Below are 17,085 nucleotides of genomic sequence, written 5' to 3' on the forward strand. Positions count from 1 at the left end.
AGTATTTGGTCCATGTTTATATATAAGAAAAAGCTTAAAGGGTTACTACATTACCATGAGACAAAAATACATTTTCTGTCTTTTCTCAGTCTAGAAAGCACCAAATTAAAAAATAATTTCACATTTCTACTACATTAATGAGTCAGTTTAAATACAGATTCATCTTCACAGCGCCGAAGTACTCCTTTTAAAGCTTTATCATATAAAGTGATCTCTTCAGAAGAAAATGTTAAGAAAAAAATATTATTATAAATATCTATTTGACAGTATAATATGCAACGTTTTTTCCCCGTGGTATCGAAAATAGCATTGAATATTGATGTGACATGTTTTGACTCCACCCCTCAAAGAATCGGAATCGAGAATCGAAAAGAACCGAAATCGAAAGTTAGAATCGGAATCAGAATCATTCAAATCAAAACGATGCCCAACACTACCATTCACTCTTATTATATTGAAAAGATCTGCTATGTGGTTCTGTAATGTGAATGACAAATGGTGGATAAATTATGACAGAATTATATTTTATAGAAATGTTGCTTTAACAAAATCTGGTAAAAAAAATTGCAACAGAGCATATGACAACAGCTGATGACAGACAGGTCAAATTTATCCCCACTGCATGTGTCTGCAATGCCCACCACATGACATGTGAGCTCCACAAAAGAGCTGACATTACACAACCACAAACACACCAAAATAGAAGATGATCACCTTACATCATGCCTTACATCCACTAAACCTTGTCATGAGAGCTGCCTCCCTTGCCCTAAAGAGAGAGAAAAAACACACATAAACAAACACAATCACACGTTCTCTTTTTACACCTTAATTTTAGCCAAAAGAAAAGTACAAATCAATGTGAACAATGTGATGACTTGAATGCACTTTTTTATTTCACCCATAAGCCTTTAGACACGGGCAAATTGCAGCCAACTGGCCAGATTCAGCAGGCCATGTGGTTTAATCCAGCCCATTGATCAACCCACCCCACCCCCTTTTCAATAGTTCCATTATATTGCAATGTAACCTAATAAACCTCCACAAGAGTTGCCAGAATCCACAAGATCCAAACCACCCAATCAGAGCATTGAACTTTACAATACAATTCTGAAACTATCAGCATGTGCTTTCTCTCCACTTGTCAAACAAATATAAAGGACCTTATCAATCTCCTCCAGAATACTTTGATCAATGAAATGTTTAGAACAATCACTCTGTGTTCACTCACAAAGCATATGCTCCAGAATAGCAATGTATGACAGATGTATTACCTTAAATACATGTAAGTGAATGTGTTTTGTTGTGTAAAAACCTTTATATTGATAATGTTAGTTAATCTATAATCCACGATGGGTGCCACCATGTTAGTTTGCACAGCAATTGAGAGAATTGGCTCTGTCTGATGTACAACATGTATATTCATCCACTTCTCCTAATATACATGGAAGCAAGCGGCTGATGAAGTGTGAGAAGAATAGAGTAAACGTTATAGTTACCTACACAATGTAGGTTTTGAATAAAACCTGTTTGATATGAATAAAACACCTCGTTGAATTATAATCGCTTCCATAGACATCAGTGTGTATTTTACATACTATGAATTGTTTTGTTAGTACTTATGTGTACTATTTTATGTGTACACATTTTTTTTCCCCATTCATTTTAAATGGTTAGTGCGACCAAAAATTCGACCATTAATTACTCCCCCCGTTCCAAACCCATAAGACCTTTGTTCATTTTCGGAACGCAAATTAAAGGGGTCATATAATGGTACATGCACTTTTACAAGCTGATTGTATGGAAATGTGTTTTGGTAGGGCCTGTACACAGCCATCCTACAAAAAAAAAAAAAAAAAAAAACACTGGATGGATTTTTATCAATCTCCTTATATGTTTTCCCCTGTCTCAAATCGAGCCGTTCGACCGTGTGATGTCACACGATCGGACACCCTTCCCACAACTGTTTATTGACAAGCAGCGTTTCAACTCAGACCCTCCCTGCGCGAGCTCTGTCACAGTCTGTAAATTGTGAAAAGGCTGGAGCAGAATGGAGTCGAAGCGATTGTGGTGTTCTGTTCTTGGGTGTAATAATGAATGAACACAGCAGTCATTCTGATGTTCCTAAATCCGAACCGCTTAAGACACAGTGGCTGATTTTTGTTTTCGTAAATGTTTTAATGTCTGCGCGAACCGTGACGCATTTCTCACCAGTGAGTAGTTTGAAACGCGTACACGTTTCACAATGAATGCGGCTAAAGTGGGTAAGTTACATTACGGCATGCTTTCTATGTATGACGTTCTCAATATATTCATAATCCCACGTTTATAATGAACAACATGTTATGGTTAACCATATTGTGTTATTACAAACTGTGTACACCGGTTTTAAAGTTAATGTGGACGTGGTAACTGACATAAGCTTAATTATGTAGATGGTTTATAAGTTGCTGTCAAAAAAAAATCGTGTTGTTACAGTTATTACACTGCATTGATAATGTTAAGCATCACTGACAAGCCAACATTTACAGAAAAAAAGTTTTTATTGGCATTAGCTGTAACATCATTTTGTCAATGAACTAATGTAAACATCAGTAAACACACAGCATTCATCAGTTACCCTGCCAGTACATAAAGACAGATCAGTGACATTACATTAACCAACCATTCAGAAACGTCCTGTTTAGCCTTAATTGTCATATTTCGTTGGCGCTGTTGTCTTGTCCCGGTCCGACTCCAGTTCAAATTGCTAGAGTTGCACAGATCTCCTCAGAGACTCACGTGGCCATTCTTTCAGCTCTACTGTTGTCAACGGCAACACTCCTTATGTATGTGTGTGAAAGCTCCCCACAAAACAGAGGGGCGGGGTGAGCAAAGCTTATTAGCATTTAAAGCCGTATGCACGAGAACGGCATGCTGAAAACAGAGCTGTATTTGAGCAGGTAAAATGAGTGTTTTCTTACAATACTAATGAGAATTTTTTATTAAAGTATATTACAAAGTTTTCATTTAGACACTAAAGAATCATATTAACTTGTACAAAAATGGCATTATATGACCCCTTTAAGATATTTCTGATGAAATTCAAGAGCTCTCTGACCCCTCCAGCTATTTAATTAACACTTTCAAGGTCTAGAAAGGTAGTTAAAACATTTTTTAAATCGTCCATGTGACTCCAGTGGTTCAACTTTAATTTTATGAAATGATGAGAATACTTTTTTGTGTGCAAAAATCAAACAAAAATAATGACCTTTTTTAAGGTTAAATAATGACCTTTTTAAGGTTAAATAATACCTCTTTGCAGAGCAATTATTCAGGTAATCACTGGACGATCCCATCAGTCACACACTTCAGAAAATTGTGCCTGTATTAGAATGAGAATCTTACAATACAACTATTTCTGGGCTTAAAGGATACAGGAAACAATCAAGGAGGAACAATGTATTTATAAGGGAATTATATTGTTTGGCCAGTGTACTATTAAAGTCCAATGTGGCACCTGTGCCAAAAACTTGCCCACCCCAGGCTAGTTTCATGATCCTATGTCTCGTGACTTGTCAGAATGAGTGTGTTACCACATAGATGTTTTAATATCATCTCATTTAAACTTTTGTATCTAAAACTGCATTTGTTTTAATATTTTAAGTTTTTAAAAATGTATTTTAAATTATGATTTTAGTTTTTTTTTTAAACAATGTTTAGTGTACAGCTCTAATAAATGTCTGTGTAATGCATTTTCCCAATTACTTTTATGATAATTGCTTTAACAACATGAGCAGAGTCACTATGTTGCCGCTCTCCTTCCTCATCCATCCATATTTCTTTCTCTTTCTCTGTCCTTCAATGTTGAAGGCCATCCAGCACACTGGCACACTTTTTTGGCTCATGCAGCATGTTTGCTTGAGCTTTGTATCTACTTTGCCTCTCTCTAGTCTCTACCCTCTCTGCCTTTGTTTTTCATACAACTTATTTAGATCAGCTATAAAAAAAAAGCTTAAAACACTCTTAGGAATAGTTCACCCCGAAATTAACATTCTGTTAATTACTCAACTCATGCTGTTCCAAACTGTTGTTCATGTTTAGGAGTTAAGTGGATCATTCATGATGATTTTTTTCATACAATGAAAGTTAATGAGGATTGACAATGTCAAAAACACTGACATATCATAAAAGTTGCCCATATTACACATTTTAAACACAGTCCAGCAAGTGTGCAACAAAAACAAATTGAATTAAAGCTGCGAGCAGCATTTAGCGGGGTTCAAGCCATTTAAGGTCTTTAAGCATTTGACACCTTTTGCATGAAAGGCTTTTAAGCACTGAATGAATTTGAGAGATATCAGGTGAAATGAAGTGATAAAATGACAAAATGTGATTTTAAATATTATAATAGTGACTTTATAAAAGTCTAAATATGAATTGATCAGGGGAGTGCAGAGAATCATACTGCTGTGGTTTGGTTCCGATCAGGCAAAAAACCTAGGACTAGTAGTACTCAAAATTAGGTTTTTAACATAATTGTAAATATGTAAATAACAATTTGATTGACAGTATTGGTTCTTGAGGCAAAGTTGTACTCAAAAAACCTAGGACTAGTTTGCAAAACGAGGTTTTTAACATAATTGTGAATATTTAAATAAAGATTTGATTGACAGTATTGGTTATAGAGGCAAAGTTGTTCAGTATGAGAAGATCTATCATAACATGCATATTATGTGGCGGTTTTAACCCCACCTGATTACAGAGATTCACCATAGGGAATACATGGTTTTCAAAGCTTTTTAACACTTATAGCGCCCCCTATACTCCGATCTCCATAAAACTTTGCATGTGTCTTCAACATGTTATGCCACATATACCCAACAATTTTCGTGAAGTTTTGAGTTTCCCCTTAGGATTTATAGGTTTTTTGAGTGTATTTTGCCACGCCTCTTTTCTAAATGGCCCTGTTATAGCCATCCAAATGCAAAAAAATCAACTTTTTTTGATAATTATTGATCTAGAGAGTCCAGAGAATTGTCCTAGACTGGTTTGGTTCTGATTGGGCAAAAAACCAGGGACTAGTTCGCAAAAGTAGATTTTTAACATAATTGCAAATATTTATTTAACGATTTTATTGACAGCAATGGTTCTAGAGGCAAAGTTGTTCAACATGAGGAGATCTATCATATGATATGCATATTTTGCCGATGTGTGCAACACCACGTGATTGCAGAGCCATAAAACTCGTTAGCGCCAACTAGTGGCCAATTTCTTTCAAAATTCTTACAGACCTCTAGGACCATGAGTTAAACATGCCCACTGAGTTTCGTTCCGATGGACCTCCGTTAACCCTGTCTAATAGGTGCTCAAATTTCATTGGCCGATGGCGGCCATGTTTTTTGAGATACGCCAATGTTCTCATAGACAGACATGGTACCTTGGGCCAAGACACTGTTTACCAATTTTCAAGTCAATCGGACTAGCGGTCGCGTGGTTATAGCTTTTTTTGTGTTTTTTCCATGTTATAGCACCACCAAGTGGCCAATCGTCGCGATTTTTTTATCGTGACCAAAGACTGAGCCCATAAACATGTGTACCAAGTTTGGTGAAGATATCTCATTTCTTGCTGGAGTTATAGCCTCTTTAATAAAATAGGCTCCGCCTTAAATGTACATTTCCACGCCCCTTTTCGTTCATGAGTCAAAATTTCAACTTTTTTTTGATAATTATTGATTTTCAGACTAGAGAGAACATTTTGGCACTGGTTTGGTTCCGATATGTCAAAAAACCAGGGACTAGTTCGCAAAAGTAGGTTTTTGACAAAATTCAAAATGGCGGAAAAATTTGCATACCGGAAATGAAATCGGAGATATACGTTTTGTTCGTCATGGTCTCAGCTTTCCAATGATATAAGACACTTGACCCTTAGAAGCAACGTTTTAGGAGTTATGAGCCATTTTGCGTTTTTGGTTGCTGTAGCGCCACCTATTGGCCAATCTGGCTCATAATTTGATAACCTCTCCTCGATTTTTGGACTACCTATTGACAAAGTTTCAAGTCTCTAGCATTTACGGTTTGGTCTGCACGATGAGTTTTACGGCAGAATAATAATAATAATAAAAATTAAAGCTGCGAGCAGCATTTAGCGGGGTTCAAGCCATTTAAGGTCTTTAAGCATTTGACACCTTTTGCATGAAAGGCTTTTAAGCACTGAATGAATTTGAGAGATATCAGGTGAAATGAAGTGATAAACTGACAAAATGCGATTTTAAATATTATAATAATGACTTTATAAAGTCTAAATATGAATTGATCAGGAGAGTGCAGAGAATCATACTGCTGTGGTTTGGTTCCGATCAGGCAAAAAACCTAGGACTAGTTTGCAAAATGAGGTTTTTAACATAATTGTGAATATTTAAATAAAGATTTGATTGACAGTATTGGTTATAGAGGCAAAGTTGTTCAGTATGAGAAGATCTATCATAATATATGCATATTATGTGGCTGTTTTAACCCCACCTGATTACAGAGATTCACCATAGGGAATACATGGTTTTCAAAGCTTTTTAACACTTATAGCGCCCCCTATACTCCGATCTCCATAAAACTTTGCATGTGTCTTCAACATGTTATGCCACATATACCCAACAATTTTCGTGAAGTTTTGAGTTTCCCCTTAGGATTTATAGGCTTTTGAGTGTATTTTGCCACGCCTCTTTTCTAAATGGCCCTTTTATAGCCATCCAAATGCAAAAAATCAACTTTTTTTTGATAATTATTGATCTAGAGAGTCCAGAGAATTGTCCTAGACTGGTTTGGTTCTGATTGGGCAAAAAACCAGGGACTAGTTCGCAAAAGTAGGTTTTTAACATAATTGCAAATATTTATTTAATGATTTGATTGACAGCAATGGTTCTAGAGGCAAAGTTGTTCAACATGAGGAGATCTATCATATGATATGCATATTTTGCAGATGTGTGCAACGCCACGTGATTGCAGAGCCATAAAACTCGTTAGCGCCAGCTAGTGGCCGATTTCTTTCAAAATTCTTACAGACCTCTAGGACCATGAGTTAAACATGCCCACTGAGTTTTGTTCCGATCGACCTCCGTTAACCCTGTCTAATAGGTGCTCAAATTTCATTGGCCGATGGCGGCCATGTTTTTTGAGATACGCCAATGTTCTCATAGACAGACATGGTACCTTGGGCCAAGACACTGCATACCAATTTTCCAGTCAATCGGACTAGCGGTCGCGTGGTTATAGCTCTTTTTGTGTTTTTTCCATGTTATAGCGCCACCAAGTGGCCAATCGTCGCGATTTTTTTATCGTGACCAAAGACTGAGCCCATAAACATGTTTACCAAGTTTGGTGAAGATATCTCATTTCTTGCTGGTGTTATAGCCTCTTTAGTAAAATAGGCTCCGCCTTAAATGTACATTTCCACGCCCCTTTTCGTTCATGAGTCAAAATTTCAACTTTTTTTTTGATAATTATTGATACTCAGACTAGAGAGAACATTTTGGCACTGGTTTGGTTCTGATATGTCAAAAAACCAGGGACTAGTTCGCAAAAGTAGGTTTTTGACAAAATTCAAAATGGCGGGAAAATTTGCATACCGGAAATGAAATCGGAGATATACGTTTTGTTCGTCATGGTCTCAGCTTTCCAATGATATAAGACACTTGACCCTTAGAAGCAACGGTTTAGGAGTTATGAGCCATTTCGCGTTTTTGGTTGCTGTAGCGCCACCTATTGGCCAATCTGGCTCATAATTTGATAACCTCTCCTCGATTTTTGGACTACCTATTGACAAAGTTTGAAGTCTCTAGCATTTACGGTTTGGTCTGCACGATGAGTTTTACGGCAGAATAATAATAATAATAAAAATTAAAGCTGCGAGCAGCATTTAGCGGGGTTCAAGCCATTTAAGGTTTTTAAGCATTTGACACCTTTTGCATGAAAGGCTTTTAAGCACTGAATGAATTTGAGAGATATCAGGTGAAATGAAGTGATAAACTGCCACATATACCCAACAATTTTCGTGAAGTTTTGAGTTTCCCCTTAGGATTTATAGGCTTTTGAGTGTATTTTGCCACGCCTCTTTTCTAAATGGCCCTTTTATAGCCATCTAAATGCAAAAAATCAACTTTTTTTGATAATTATTGATCTAGAGAGTCCAGAGAATTGTCCTAGACTGGTTTGGTTCTGATTGGGCAAAAAACCAGGGACTAGTTCGCAAAAGTAGGTTTTTAACATAATTGCAAATATTTATTTAATGATTTGATTGACAGCAATGGTTCTAGAGGCAAAGTTGTTCAACATGAGGAGATCTATCATATGATGTGCATATTTTGCCGATGTGTGCAACACCACGTGATTGCAGAGCCATAAAACTCGTTAGCGCCAACTAGTGGCCGATTTCTTTCAAAATTCTTACAGACCTCTAAGACCATGAGTCAAACATGCCCACTGAGTTTTGTTCCGATCGACCTCCGTTAACCCTGTCTAATAGGTGCTCAAATTTCATTGGCCGATGGCGGCCATGTTTTTTGAGATACGCCAATGTTCTCATAGACAGACATGGTACCTTGGGCCAAGACACTGCTTACCAATTTTCAAGTCAATCGGACTAGCGGTCGCGTGGTTATAGCCCTTTTTGTGTTTTTTCCATGTTATAGCGCCACCAAGTGGCCAATCGTCGGGATTTTTTTATCGTGACCAAAGACTGAGCCCATAAACATGTGTACCAAGTTTGGTGAATATATCTCATTTCTTGCTGGAGTTATAGCCTCTTTAGTAAAATAGGCTCCGCCTTAAATGTACATTTCCACGCCCCTTTTCGTTCATGATTCAAAATTTCAACTTTTTTTTGATAATTATTGATATTCAGACTAGACAGAACATTTTGGCACTGGTTTGGTTTCGATATGTCAAAAAACCAGGGACTAGTTCGCAAAAGTAGGTTTTTGACAAAATTCAAAATGGCGGAAAAATTTTCATGACGGAAATGAAATCGGAGATATACGTTTTGTTCGCCAAGGTCTCAGCTTTCCAATGATATAAGACACTTGAGTGTGGACCAAACGGTTTAGGAGTTATGAGCCCTTTTGCGCAATTGATTGCTATAGCGCCACCTATTGGCCAATCTGGCTCATAATTTGATAACCTTTCCTCGATTTTTGGACTACCTATTGACAAAGTTTCAAGTCTCTAGCCCTTACGGTTTGGTCTGCACGATGAGTTTTACGGCAGAATAATAATAATAATAATAATAATAATAATTAAAGCTGCGAGCAGCATTTAGCGGGGTTCAAGCCATTTAAGGTCTTTAAGCATTTGACGCCTTTTGCATGAAAGGTTTTTAAGCACTGAATGAATTTGAGAGATATCAGGTGAAATGAAGTGATAAACTGACAAAATGTGATTTTAAATATTATAATAGTGACTTTATAAAGTCTAAATATGAATTGATCAGGAGAGTGCAGAGAACCATACTGCTGTGGTTTGGTTCCGATCAGGCAAAAAACCTAGGACTAGTTTAGAGGCAAAGTTGTTCAGTATGAGAAGATCTATCATAATATATGCATATTATGTGGCTGTTTTAACCCCACCTGATTACAGAGATGGAAAATACAATTTACAGGCAATTCACCATAGGGAATACATGGTTTTCAAAGCTTTTTAACACTTATAGCGCCCCCTATACTCCGATCTCCATAAAACATTGCATGTGTCTTCAACATGTTATGCCACATATACCCAACAATTTTCGTGAAGTTTTGAGTTTCCTCTTAGGATTTATAGGCTTTTGAGTGTATTTTGCCACGCCTCTTTTCTAAATGGCTCTGTTATAGCCATCCAAATGCAAAAGATCAACTTTTTTTGATAATTATTGATCTAGAGAGTCCAGAGTATTGTCCTAGACTGGTTTGGTTCTGATAGCGCAAAAAACCAGGGACTAGTTCGCAAAAGTAGGTTTTTAACATTATTGCAAATATTTATTTAACAATTTGATTGACCGAAATGATTCTAGAGGCAAAGTTGTTCAACATGAGGAGATCTATCATATGATATGCTTATTTTGCCGATGTGTGCAACACCACGTGATTGCAGAGCCATAAAACTCGTTAGCGCCAACTAGTGGCCAATTTCTTTCAAAATTCTTACAGACCTCTAGGACCATGAGTCAAACATGCCTACTGAGTTTCGTTCCGGTCGACCTCCGTTAACCCTGTCTAATAGGTGCTCAAATTTCATTGGCCAATGGCGGCCATGTTTTTTTAGATACGCCAATGTTCTCATAGACAGACATGGTACCTTGGGCCAAGACACTGCTTACCAATTTTCAAGTCAATCGGACTAGCGGTCGCGTGGTTATAGCCCTTTTTGTGTTTTTTCCATGTTATAGCGCCACCAAGTGGCCAATCGTCGCGATTTTTTTATCGTGACCAAAAACTGAGCCCATAAACATGTGTACCAAGTTTGGTGAAGATATCTAATTTCTTGCTGGAGTTATAGCCTCTTAAGTAAAATAGGCTCCGCCTTAAATGTACATTTCCACGCCCCTTTTCGTTCATGAGTCAAAATTTCAACTTTTTTTTGATAATTATTGATACTCAGTCTAGAGAGAACATTTTGGCACTTGTTTGGTTCTGATATGTCAAAAAACCAGGGACTAGTTCGCAAAAGTAGAATTTTGACAAAATTCAAAATGGCGGAAAAATTTGCATACCGGAAATGAAATCGGAGATATACGTTTTGTTCGCCAAGGTCTCAGCTTTCCAATGATATAAGACACTTGACCCTTAGAATGAACGGTTTAGGAGTTATGAGCCATTTCGCGTTTTTGGTTGCTGTAGCGCCACCTATTGGCCAATCTGGCTCATAATTTGATAACCTCTCCTCGATTTTTGGACTACCTATTGACAAAGTTTGAAGTCTCTAGGATTTACGGTTTGGTCTGCACGATGAGTTTTACGGCAGAATAATAATAATAATAATAATAATTAAAGCTGCAAGCAGCATTTAGCGGGGTTCAAGCATTTAAGGCCTTTAAACAGTTAAGGTCTTTTGTATTTAAGGCCTTTAAGCATTAAATTAATTAAAACTGAGATGAAATGAAGATCTGAGCATTCATTGAGGATTTATTAAAGGCTTTTGGGGACACTTGGTCAAGGCCACATATTGAAATGACCCAATTATAGCCATCCAAATGCAAATGCCAGTCATTTTGGATAATTATTGACCTGTCAGAATGAGCAGATCTAACAAATCATTTGAACATTATACGATAATAGATACAAAAGACCATTTACAACAATTACAGGAAATTTACCATAGCAAACGCATCAAAGCTTTTATAGTTATAGCGCCACCTATAGACCAATCTCCATAAAAGTTTGAATGCTTGTTTAGAGTCACATGTCATATTTACTTTCTCAAACTATTTTTGAGAAGATCTAAACATTTATTGAGGAGTTAAAGGTTTAGGTACACTTGGTCAAAGTCACATTTTGAAATGACCCTATTATAGCTATCCAAATGCAAAAGTAATTTTTTTGGATAATTATTGAGAATGAGGACATATGTCATGGTAGCTTGCTGTCACGTGACGAATTGGGCGGTGTCTGAGCCCGTCCACCATTTTGGGATCCTACGCTATCGGTTGCCAGAGGCAACATTGTAAGAGCGATACAGAGATCGGAGCAGGAAAGACGGCTTGAGGAATTATCATCACCGCGTTTAAACGGAGAAATGGAGGCCTCTTACAGGGAGAAACTTACTACCAGCGCCAGGCAGAGGTATTTAAGCTGGCTGAGATCAAAAACGTCGACCCATACGAGCTGCCTGCAGCACAATGGAACAGAGACCTAACGTTAGACGCTTTACTACCTTCCTGAAATGTTTCTATACATATATTTTCTGTGCATTCTGAATAATAAATAAATAAATCTCCCCACTATCCTGCAGCAGTCCAGTGCTCGTCCTCTCAGTAAGAGTTTTTCTCGTACTGATCATATTTAATACCTGTTGAGTTTTGATTTCTAAATGAATTTGACTAATAAAAAGGATCGCTTGTGTGTGCTGGTGCTTTTAGTCCAGCCTTCTTAAGTAGAATAAATGCTCGGTACGTGCCTTAAATTAATGTAACGTTAGAGGAAAATTTGTCAACTATAGGCCTACTTTGAATATTAATTAAGCGTTTTGGGCATAAACATGTAAATTACATACAGTAAAATGATTGATAGTGAAAATGACAGAATAGTGATCAAAATGTTTAATACAAATAAATAAAGGATCGTATTCATCAGGTGTTACACACTTAAGCTTCGCGGTCACGAGTTTAGACGATGACTGACACCCTGTGGTGAATTATAGCGTATGTTTATCAGCAGCTGCTTTCTCAGCTCGGCTTGGGTGGATTAAAACTTCATGTTACATTGAGTTTAGAAAATGATGTACTTAGTAATCATCAGAATATCTCTTCTCCAGTCTCTGTCCGAGTCCACTAAGGCGAGTACTATCCTCCCAAAATGGCAGAAGGGGGAGGATTCCGTGATCTCTATGGGCGGGGCACTGTGTCGTGACGACATCTCATTCTCAATTGATCTAGAGAGTCAGAATGAGCAGATCTAACAAATGATTTGAACATTATATGATAACAGATGGAAAAGGCCATTTACAGCCAATAAAGGGAATTTACCATAGGAAATGCATGGTTTTAAAGCTTTTTAACAGTATAGCGCCACCTATGGTATGATCTCCATAAAACTTTGCATGCTTCTTCAGCATGTTATGCCACATATACCCAACAATTGTCGTGAAGTTTTGAGTTTTCCCTTAGTATTTATAGGCTTTTGAATGTATTTTGCCACACCTCTTTTCTAAATGTCCCTGTTATGCCCATCCAAATGCAAAAAGTCAACTTTTTTTTCAAAGATGATTGCTCTAGAGAGTCCAGAGAATTGTCCTAGACTGGTTTGGTTCCAATCGGGTAAAAAACCAGGGACTAGTTTGCAAAAGTAGGTTTTCAACATAAATGCAAATATTTAATGAACGATTTGATTGACAGCAATGGCTCTAGAGGCAAAGTTATTTAACATGAGGAGATCTATCAATTGATATGCATATGGTGTGGATATGTCAAACACCACGTGATTACAGAGCCATAAAACTTGTTAGCGCCAACTAGTGGTTGATTTCTTTCAAAATTCTTACAGACCTCTAGGGCCATGAGTCAAACATGCCCATCAAGTTTCTTTCTGATTGGCCTCCGTTAACCTTGTCTTATAGGTATCAACTTCATTGGCCGATGGCGGCCATGTTGATTGAGATACGCTGATGTCCTCATATACATACATGGGGCCTTGGACCAAGATACTGCATACCAATTTTCAAGTCAATCAGACTAACAGTCAGGTGGTTATAGCCGTTTTTATGTTTTTTTAACATTATAGCGCCACCTAGAGCCCAATCATCGCGATTTTTTTTTTGTGACCAAAGATTGAGCCCATACATAAGTGCACCAAGTTTGGTGATGATATCTCATTTCTTTCTTGAGTTATAGCCTTATTAATAAAATAGGCTCCGCCTTGAACGTCCATTTTGATGCCCCTAAGCAAAATTGAATCAAAGTTTCAACTTTTTTTCAATGATTATTGATAATCTGACTCCAGAGAATATTTCTGCACTGGTTTGGTTCCGATCGGTCAAAAAACCAGGGACCAGTTTGCAAAAGTGGGTTTTTCAAAAAACTCAAAATATCTCAAAATTGGCGCCTGAAGAGCGAGCCAATCCGAGGCATGCGTCTGGTCCGTCTCGAGCCAAGGATTCCAACGATATAAGGCACTTGAGGCTACGGCCAACGGTCTAGGAGTTATGAGCAGTTTTGCGCAATTGATCGCTATAGCGCCACCTATGGGCCAATCTGGCTCATAATTTGATAACCTCTCCTCGATTTTTGTACTACCTATTGGGCAAGTTTCAAGTCTCTAGCCCTTATGGTTTGGTCTGCACGATGCGTTTTACGGCAGAATAATAAACCGGCACAAATACAATAGGTTTTCAAGCACTTCGTGCTTGAACCCCTAATAACAGAGGCGTAAAAGGGCCTAAAAAGGCTTATAAAAAAAAAACTATAGGGTCTCAGCGCCTGGTTTTTGAGCTGCTGGTTACAAAAACTTTATCAAGCGTTCTGACATGGCCGGCCGAGAGGAACACGGTAGATTTTTGCATTTTCAGCTCATTTATCTTGGAAATGATTTTTATTTTTTATTTAAATTTTTTCCCTTTTAAACTGTAATACCTCTACCGACGGCCCGATCTCCATAAAAGTTTGCACGCTGCTTTACAATAATAGGGTGCACATGCTCAGCTAATCTGGTGAAGTTCTGCGCAGAACAGACATTTTTTAGTCATTTAAATGTCATTTTGCATAGGATAATGTAGTTGACCTTTCTAACAGTTAAAGCGCCACCAAGAGGCCAGTTGCCACGTCCTTTTTCGGGTGACCACAGAATGAGCTCTTGCATAGTTGTGCTGAGTTTGGTGAAAATATCTCGTTCCGTTGACGAGCTATAGCCAATTAAGCCGAAAGGGGCTCCTCCCACCTCAAACTTGGCGGCCCTTAGGAACCCTGAACCCAAATTTCCACTTTTTTTCAATGATTATTGACATTCAGACTCCAGAGAATCTGCCTGCACTGGTTTGGTCCCGGTTTGGCCAAAAACCAGGGACTAGTTCGCAAAAGTAGGTTTTTGGAAAAAGCCAAAATAGCCGGACATTTTCCCAGGTCACGAGCCAATCCGAGGCATGCGTCTGGTCCGTCTCGAGCGAAGGATTCCAACGATATAAGGCACTTGAGGCTACGGCCAACGGTCTAGGAGTTATGAGCAGTTTTGCGCAATTGATCGCTATAGCGCCACCTATGGGCCAATCTGGCTCATAATTTGATAACCTCTCCTCGATTTTTGTACTACCTATTGGGCAAGTTTCAAGTCTCTAGCCCTTATGGTTTGGTCTGCACGATGCGTTTTACGGCAGAATAATAAACCGGCACAAATACAATAGGTTTTCAAGCACTTCGTGCTTGAACCCCTAATAACAGAGGCGTAAAAGGGCCTAAAAAGGCTTATAAAAAAAAAACTATAGGGTCTCAGCGCCTGGTTTTTGAGCTGCTGGTTACAAAAACTTTATCAAGCGTTCTGACATGGCCGGCCGAGAGGAACACGGTAGATTTTTGCATTTTCAGCTCATTTATCTTGGAAATGATTTTTATTTTTTATTTAAATTTTTTCCCTTTTAAACTGTAATACCTCTACCGACGGCCCGATCTCCATAAAAGTTTGCACGCTGCTTTACAATAATAGGGTGCACATGCTCAGCTAATCTGGTGAAGTTCTGCGCAGAACAGACATTTTTTAGTCATTTAAATGTCATTTTGCATAGGATAATGTAGTTGACCTTTCTAACAGTTAAAGCGCCACCAAGAGGCCAGTTGCCACGTCCTTTTTCGGGTGACCACAGAATGAGCTCTTGCATAGTTGTGCTGAGTTTGGTGAAAATATCTCGTTCCGTTGACGAGCTATAGCCAATTAAGCCGAAAGGGGCTCCTCCCACCTCAAACTTGGCGGCCCTTAGGAACCCTGAACCCAAATTTCCACTTTTTTTCAATGATTATTGACATTCAGACTCCAGAGAATCTGCCTGCACTGGTTTGGTCCCGGTTTGGCCAAAAACCAGGGACTAGTTCGCAAAAGTAGGTTTTTGGAAAAAGCCAAAATAGCCGGACATTTTCCCAGGTCACGAGCCAATCCGAGGCATGCGTCTGGTCCGTCTCGAGCGAAGGATTCCAACGATATAAGGCACTTGAGGCTACGGCCAACGGTCTAGGAGTTATGAGCAGTTTTGCGCAATTGATCGCTATAGCGCCACCTATGGGCCAATCTGGCTCATAATTTGATAACCTCTCCTCGATTTTTGTACTACCTATTGGGCAAGTTTCAAGTCTCTAGCCCTTATGGTTTGGTCTGCACGATGCGTTTTACGGCAGAATAATAAACCGGCACAAATACAATAGGTTTTCAAGCACTTCGTGCTTGAACCCCTAATAACAGAGGCGTAAAAGGGCCTAAAAAGGCTTATAAAAAAAAAACTATAGGGTCTCAGCGCCTGGTTTTTGAGCTGCTGGTTACAAAAACTTTATCAAGCGTTCTGACATGGCCGGCCGAGAGGAACACGGTAGATTTTTGCATTTTCAGCTCATTTATCTTGGAAATGATTTTTATTTTTTATTTAAATTTTTTCCCTTTTAAACTGTAATACCTCTACCGACGGCCCGATCTCCATAAAAGTTTGCACGCTGCTTTACAATAATAGGGTGCACATGCTCAGCTAATCTGGTGAAGTTCTGCGCAGAACAGACATTTTTTAGTCATTTAAATGTCATTTTGCATAGGATAATGTAGTTGACCTTTCTAACAGTTAAAGCGCCACCAAGAGGCCAGTTGCCACGTCCTTTTTCGGGTGACCACAGAATGAGCTCTTGCATAGTTGTGCTGAGTTTGGTGAAAATATCTCGTTCCGTTGACGAGCTATAGCCAATTAAGCCGAAAGGGGCTCCTCCCACCTCAAACTTGGCGGCCCTTAGGAACCCTGAACCCAAATTTCCACTTTTTTTCAATGATTATTGACATTCAGACTCCAGAGAATCTGCCTGCACTGGTTTGGTCCCGGTTTGGCCAAAAACCAGGGACTAGTTCGCAAAAGTAGGTTTTTGGAAAAAGCCAAAATAGCCGGACATTTTCCCAGGTCACGAGCCAATCCGAGGCATGCGTCTGGTCCGTCTCGAGCGAAGGATTCCAACGATATAAGGCACTTGAGGCTACGGCCAACGGTCTAGGAGTTATGAGCAGTTTTGCGCAATTGATCGCTATAGCGCCACCTATGGGCCAATCTGGCTCATAATTTGATAACCTCTCCTCGATTTTTGTACTACCTATTGGGCAAGTTTCAAGTCTCTAGCCCTTACGGTTTGGTCTGCACGATGCGTTTTACGGCAGAATAAAAACCGGCACAAATACAATAGGTTTTCAAGCACTT

The 17,085-nt window shown here is 38.6% G+C and overlaps 1 protein-coding gene across 8 annotated transcripts in view; it reads right to left on the minus strand.

Annotated features, from left to right (window-relative positions):
• The window catches only part of thrb (thyroid hormone receptor beta), a 262,738-nt gene that overhangs the window by 132,942 nt on the left and 112,711 nt on the right, over window positions 1–17,085 (minus strand). For 4 of the 8 annotated variants that reach the window (XM_067424909.1, XM_067424906.1, XM_067424913.1 and 1 more), the window contains one exon: window positions 720–769. The exons of 2 other annotated variants lie outside the window; for them this stretch is intronic. The gene's annotated coding sequence lies outside the window, so the exon portion shown is untranslated. Of the gene's footprint in view, window positions 1–714; window positions 770–17,085 lie in introns of all 8 variants that reach the window. 2 more of the 8 variants (XM_067424911.1, XM_067424908.1) reach the window with 1 other exon arrangement.

The sequence above is a fragment of the Pseudorasbora parva genome, chromosome 19 (genome assembly GCF_024679245.1).
Source record: "Pseudorasbora parva isolate DD20220531a chromosome 19, ASM2467924v1, whole genome shotgun sequence".
Taxonomy (NCBI): Eukaryota; Metazoa; Chordata; class Actinopteri; order Cypriniformes; family Gobionidae; genus Pseudorasbora; species Pseudorasbora parva.